Below are 7,161 nucleotides of genomic sequence, written 5' to 3'. Positions count from 1 at the left end.
GATTAGGTCTCAGTATTTTAGTAAGCCTATGATTCTGGACTGTGAACTTCACATGTGTTTTTCAGTTTTTTTTCTCTCCCTCTTAGGTGGGGCAAGATGGCTGGAATGGGCTAGAGTAGGGTATTTTCCTTCCCCAGGTCAGTTAGACTCTGATAATACCTCAGTAGTATAGCTTCTGGTTAACTAGTTTCCCCTGAGGGCAGGGCTTTTTCAAAATGCTTCCTTTTCCCCTCCCTCTGCTGCAAGGCTGAGGGGATTTTTCTTAGATGTTTAGTGCAGGGATCTGGTCAAGCTCCTGGAAGTAAATCTCACAATATTGTTGTGACCTCTTCTGGCTGGGACCCTTTTGGACAGTCCACAAGAGCCTCCAGCAATCATCTATTTTGCTTCAGGTTTTCCTACCTTGGCACTGGTTCCTGTGGCAGTTTTTGTTGTTTGTCTCTGCTCCAGTAATCCACGATGACCTGTATCTGCCCATCTGTCTCTCTAATCTTGGGGGCAGCGGTTTTCCCTGTGTCATCCCCTCTCTATGGATCCAAGAAGAGTTGTTGATTTTTCAGTCTGTTCCACTGTTTACTTGTTGTTAGGATGCAATAGTGGCTTCCAAGCTCCTTACACATGGAACTAGAAACCGGAAGTCTTTATTTTTGTTTTTGACAAATTTACAGTTAATGTAGTAAAATATGGTCTTTTCTTTTTTCATGTTTTTTACTTGTGTTGCTTTGCATAAAATTGCATATTTTATGCCACAATTATATAAATTTCACCTACATTTTTAAAAGTTGCTTTATGATATAATTTTAAAATATTTTGATCTAATTAATTTATCTTGAAATATATACCTAATTTTGTATGTGTGTGAAGGAGCCAACTTTTTGTTTGTTCAAATGCATCATTATTTGTAATCATATGGATTTATTCACTTCCATTTTCAGAATCCACATTTATTATAGGATAAAAGATCTGTGCTTTCTTTTCTGTTCTAATCATTGTATCTTTATTTATATCAGCACAGATTTCCTACCTCAACTCTTTCCTAATTGCTAATTTATTAGTTTCTAGAGGTGATATTTCATTTATCTACTCCATTTCATACCATATGGGTTGACCTTTCTATTTTACATGTTTAACGAAAGCAAAAATGGCAAGCAACCTAGCACTTTGCTGGGAATTATCAAATGACTCTAGTCTGTGATATTTATCTTCTCTAGGGGTCAGTTTTATAATTTCTGCATCACTGTGGGATTATTATTTAAAATGGATAGTGGTTAATTATACATGGGCCATGTTGAGATGTGATGTAATTGCTCCTTTAGCTGGAAGAAAGCAGGAAGAAAGACATGTATACTTCTTAATTATGTTCTTTATCTTACTGTACTCCAAGAATAGTGTTAAATAGTAGAGTTGATAACCTGGCCCAGCCACTCCAGTGCTTGCACAATAGGCCCATGAATGAAGTTGTAAATGGCAGGATGAATTCATTCCATGGATTCTTTCTTGTACAGTGGGCCCAGGAATGAACTAGTTATGAATGGCAAAGATGAAGTCTTTCCACAGGTTCTTTTAGCGTAGTCTCTTCTCATTAAGGCAGTTCTAGCTACAGCCACTGTTGAATGTTTGACCTTTCAGAAGTATACACGGATGCTCAGCTCTGGACATAGGTTCATCTTTTGAGGCATTTAATCAGCAACTTGAATGCAAGTTGTTTACATTGTATCTCTTCCATGCTGGAAGAACAGCTAATTGTTCTTACTGGGATAAATCTGTTTTCCAGGTATGGCTTTAGCTATCTTTAGAGCAGTACTTTGGCCATTAAATGATCCAAAGATACATAGAATTCCTAATGTCCTTCATAACATTGCTTAGGACAAAGGAATATATTTACAGAAAAGAAAGTACAACAATAGGCACACAACCAAGTGATCCACTGGCACTGCGATATACCGTATCAAACAGAAGCTGTCAGTCTGATAGCACACAGGAATAGCCTTTTAAGGGTGCAAGTAAGAGGGGAAGTAAATATCAGTTTGGAAGTGACACTTTGTGTTTTAACATGTGATATATTCTTTGACCCAATGGACATTATAACGTATTGTGTCCCAGAATGCATAGCTCTGGAAACCAGGGGTAGATAGTGAGAGTGGCTCCATTCACCATCACTTGCTTGGAGAATTTGAGCTTTCTGGACATACAATTTTGACTTGTGCTGGGGTGGGGAAAATGCTTCTCCTGGAGACAGAGTAAGCATTTAATTTAGTAGCTCCCTGGTCATTTTGGTTTCCTTGTGTTTGTAGATCAGCAGACAAAGAGAGAAGTCACCATCATGCCAAGAATAATTAATCTTAATTGTCCTGAAGAAATAGAACTGCTACTACAATTGCATCAACCACGTTTGATGATAACTGTAAACGGGTGATTGCAGCAATTACAGCCTGACAGGAGCATGGTAATCAAGGAGTCAGACTGCTTGGGTAGGAAGATGTGGATCTGGGCAAATGATCTAGATCACCAGAAGTACTGGATAGATTTGAGGGGAATCTAGAATTGGTTGTGGAGGAGGACTATGATGAATATCATCTTGGGAACATGTGCAACAACAGGATCATTAACATTTGTTCCATTAACACACATGTATTTGAAGAACCAATGATGGAGCTTACATGGAGTACGAATGACTCTAGGCATGGGAAGATGTGGAGTGTATCTAATGCTCTTGGTGCCTCACACATATCCCTCTGCACTTAATATTCCCAAGAATGTACATTGTTTTATACCAGAAGCTCCAGAGACTTTCTGTCTGAGGGCTTTTCTTTGGATATCGAAAGTGCTCAACCCACTATGTGGGGAAGCCTGGAACTGCCATGAAGTTAACGCCTCAGAGCTAGATCAATACAGAAACATATAGCTTCCTTACCTCTCAAGTGGGACAACTATAAGTCATAGAATCTATACAATCACTTAGAGGGCCACAGAAGGACTGCACCCCAGTTGTCTACAGTAGTTGGATACCAGTTAATACACCCTCTACTGGCATTCTTCCCTTCCCTGTCTCACATCTCCACTTCTGAACCAGTGTCTTCTAGGAATCTCTTCCAAATAAACTACTTTCACTCAGATATTTTCTATGGGTCTTTTTCTTTTTTTTTTTTTTTTTTTTTTTTTGGTGAGGACTATTGGCCCTGAGCTAATATCCGTTGTCAATCCTCCTCCTTTTGCTGAAGAAGATTGGCTCTGAGCTAACATCTGTGCCCATCTTGTTCCCTTTTTGTATGTGGGATGCCACCACAGCATGGCTTGATGTGCGGTGCATCGGTCTATGCCCAGGATTCAAATCTGCGGATCCTGGGCTGCTGAAGTGGAGCACGCAAACTTAACCACTATGCCACCGGGCTAGCCCCATCTGAGTCATCTTTTAAATAATAAGTAAAGCCATTGGATCTCCATATATAACAACTCAATGTGATGATTCTTGACATTGGTCACAAAAAATTTACAGGTTATTTTTAGACCTTATGAATAGCGGAAACAATGTTATTACATCCCATTTCTTGAAAAATAACCAAAAATTCAAAATTAAAATGTTCTTTGTCAGACCACGCTGTTCTCTGTAGGAATATCAATTCTGAGTATGATAGATTTACATTTCCCATGATGGTAATGGTTATGGACTTACGCCACACATGAAGTAGTAGCAGGCTTAAGATGGCAGACCAAGAATTTGTTCTGGATATGTTAAATTTGAGGCGCCTAAGTGGAGATGGACCAGTATGCAGTTGGATGCACAATTTTAAAGCTCCAAAAAAAGATGCAATCAAAAAAATCTGGAATAAGATGTCTTTTTGCTCAATCTTTTTATTTCTACCTTTATGTCTTGTTCCTTAATATATAGATGGCAGGGTTCAAGACAGCAGTGATAGCAAAGTCAGTCTCTCCAAGTGAACAGATTTTTATCAAATGATCGTAGGGGAGAAGGCCAGACATAGAGAAACATGCGTGGAATAAAAAAACAGATAAAACACAGTCATGTGAGATGACAAAGCGAAAAATGCCTTGTATAGGTCTCCTGAGGAACCTTTCCAGCAGTGACCAAAATGAATGAATAGGAAAGGATTAGCAGGATGAAGGTGCTGATGCTTATGAAACCACTGTTGACAGTAACAATAACCTCGAGCTTGGCTCTATTTGTGCATGCAAGTTTTATGATCTTAGGAGGTCACAATAAAAGCTGTCCACTTTATTAGGCCTACAGAAAGGCAAGTTTATAACAAATAAAAACTGATCCATAGCATTGATCCCTCCAGTTATCCACCCAGTGATTCAAATGAAATACATATTTTGGGTTCACGATTTTCAGGTAGTGAAGAGGCTTACAGATTGCTGTGCACCTGTCAAATGCCATGGCTATGAGTAACACCATCTCTACTCCTCCTGTGATGTGGATGAAGCATATCTGTGTCATACAACCTTGGAAAGAAATTACTTTGCATTCATAGAAAAGGTCTGTGATTATCCTGGGGACTGCAGTAGAGGAAAGGCCCATGTCAATGAGGGACAGGGTGGCCAGCAGGAAGTACATAGGAGAAAGTAAGTGAGAATCAAAAATTACCAAAAACAAAATAAAAAGGTTTCCCAAGATGACCCCTAAATATAGCAAAAAACATATCAAAATGAGAAAAAGTTTCTTCTCCCAAGGACAAGACAGGGCCAGTAACATAAACTCAGTGACCACAGAGTCATTTAGTGCACCCATTCACTGGGACAGAAGAGCTGATTTTCAAGTGACCTGAGGATAAAAATTAAAAAGAGTAAGTATCACTAGCACAGATGTAGATTCCCTATTTGTCTTGCTGATTAAGTTAAATATAATTGATTGAGAGGAGAAAACTGAACTTTTTGGAGGAAATAAAGTTAGCAACAAATTTATTATATAAGGGGAAATTTATTTATAAATAATAAAACAAATTTATTATATTTGAGGGAAAATGTGACTGTAAATTTTTCAGATAAAGCCAAAAGGGGATACTTTAATTTTCATTAACTAGTTAAACCTCTTTTTAATATTTCTTAAAAATTTCTCAATCATTTTCCTGACCATTGCCCTAAATGTTCTCACATCAAGTAAATGTCATCTCTTCTGTCACATCACTATTAATACTTTCACACAAATTTTATATTCTCTTACCTGCATTTTTCTTAGGCTATTAATATTCTCTTACGTCACTAGGCTTACAGAGATCACCAGGACAAAAGTACTTGAAGATATCACATAACTCCCTACCTTGGGCTTTTAGAATTTAAATGGAACTCAAATGCACAAGACTTAATAATTATAATATTTGGTTCATGACATGATATCATCTTTGGTCCATGACCACTTTTAATAAATAAATTAATGACAAACTAAAAAGAAAATAAAATATTGGATATCTGAGAGTAAAGATTAGTAAATACAATGATAATAATTAATAATCAATTGTAATGATCACAGATAACATTTGGGAGTCTTCTACATTCAAGGCCTTATGTTAAGTACATGATCTCTTTCAAGCTTCTTAATGACTCCATAAAATAGATTCAGTTTTATTATCCTTATGTCCCAAATGAAGAAACTGAGCCTCAGAAAGATGAAGTAGTAAAGCCAGGACTTGTATCAAGAGCTGTAGAACTTCAGAATTATGCTCCTAATCACTGCTCTATGCTCTTCAAGGCCAACACTTCCAAGTCTACTCTAAACCTCCTCCCCTCCAAGATCTAGAAGCCTAATAGACCTTTTTCCTTCATCTCAACTTTTCACTTCCCTTGATCTGTTACACGTAGAATCTCTCCTTCAAATATTAAATCTGTCAAGGATGGGATGGAGGGATTCCTTCTGATTTTCCCTTTTTTTCTCAAACCCTTTACAGATAAGTTCATTTTAACTTATACATTTGATTTAGTGAACAAGCCAAAACAAGCTAGCTTCCATTTCAGAAAATCCTTTTAGAGAAGTCACCAGGGATTCAGCACACTGTAGTCTACATATAAAATATCACATATAATAATCACTTTTCAGTCTTTATCTTACTCTCCAAATTGGATACCATTGATCATCCATTGTTTTTGAAATTTCTTCTGTCATTGGCTGCTATATATGTTGCCTATCCCAAAGCCTTTTCCATCCCCATTTCCTACTAACAGAACAGCTACCTGTTTAGGTATTTGTTAGAGATCTCAAAGTTTGGGGAGAGGGTAAGTCCTTATCCTAACCCCCTGATGAAACATAATAATCCAATGTCGTTTGGCCATGGATAGGTTTAAGAGGGACATTTACCCTAGATTTGATTAATGAGATATAGAACAATGTGGAAGGTTTTCTGTCCCAGGTTAAAATACAAAGCTTAATGTGGAGAACACTCTTTTCCTGGCTCCTTTATTCCTGCATTCAATATTAATGTGACTCCTAAAGGTGCAGCAATCACGAGCTGTGGAAGTCCACATGTTAAAGATGATAATATGAACAGATAGAAAAAGAACCCAGTCTAAAATGTCTTTAACTAATGTCAGCAAAGTTCTACCTTTTGATATCTTGTAACGTGAAAAAAAGAAAACCTTGTTAGTATAAGAGATTGTAAATAAGGCATTGTTACTTGAAGCTGAATGTATTCCTTATACATGTATAACAGAGCTCTATTAATTTTTCTCCTATATTTCTTTTTTTTGTTTGTTTGTGAGGAAAATCCGCCTTGAGCTAACATCCATGCTAATCCTCCTCTTTTTGCTGAGGAAAACCGGCTCTGAGCTAAAATCTGTTGCCAATCCTCCTCCTTTTTTTTTTTTTTCCCCCAAAGCCCCAGTAGATAGTTGTATGTCATAGTTGCACATCCTTCTAGGTGCTGTATGTGGGACATGGCCTCAGCATGGCTGGAGAAGCAGTGCATCGGTGCGTGCCCGGGATCCAATCCCGGGTCGCCAGTAGTGGAGCGCAGGCACTTAACCACTAACCCACGGGGCCAGCCCTCTCCCATATTTCGAACTTAGCTTTTGTGTCTCTCACTGATTCACAATTTTTTTTCCCTGCTTCTCTTTGTTGATGTGACTAAGGAGGTTATCCTAAAATATTTTTTCATTTCAAACATGCTTCATTGTTTTAACCACTCCCCACTTATTGAAAATTTCTATATC

At 37.7% G+C, this 7,161-nt stretch overlaps 1 pseudogene; it reads right to left on the bottom strand.

The window, feature by feature from the left end:
• Positions 1-3,811: 3,811 nt before the first annotated feature.
• Positions 3,812-4,750, bottom strand: LOC131405534 (olfactory receptor 4F15-like; annotated as a pseudogene).
• Positions 4,751-7,161: the final 2,411 nt, after the last annotated feature.

This window comes from Diceros bicornis, chromosome 5 (assembly GCF_020826845.1).
Source record: "Diceros bicornis minor isolate mBicDic1 chromosome 5, mDicBic1.mat.cur, whole genome shotgun sequence".
Taxonomy (NCBI): Eukaryota; Metazoa; Chordata; class Mammalia; order Perissodactyla; family Rhinocerotidae; genus Diceros; species Diceros bicornis.
This window is presented reverse-complemented; position numbering and strand designations above follow the sequence as displayed.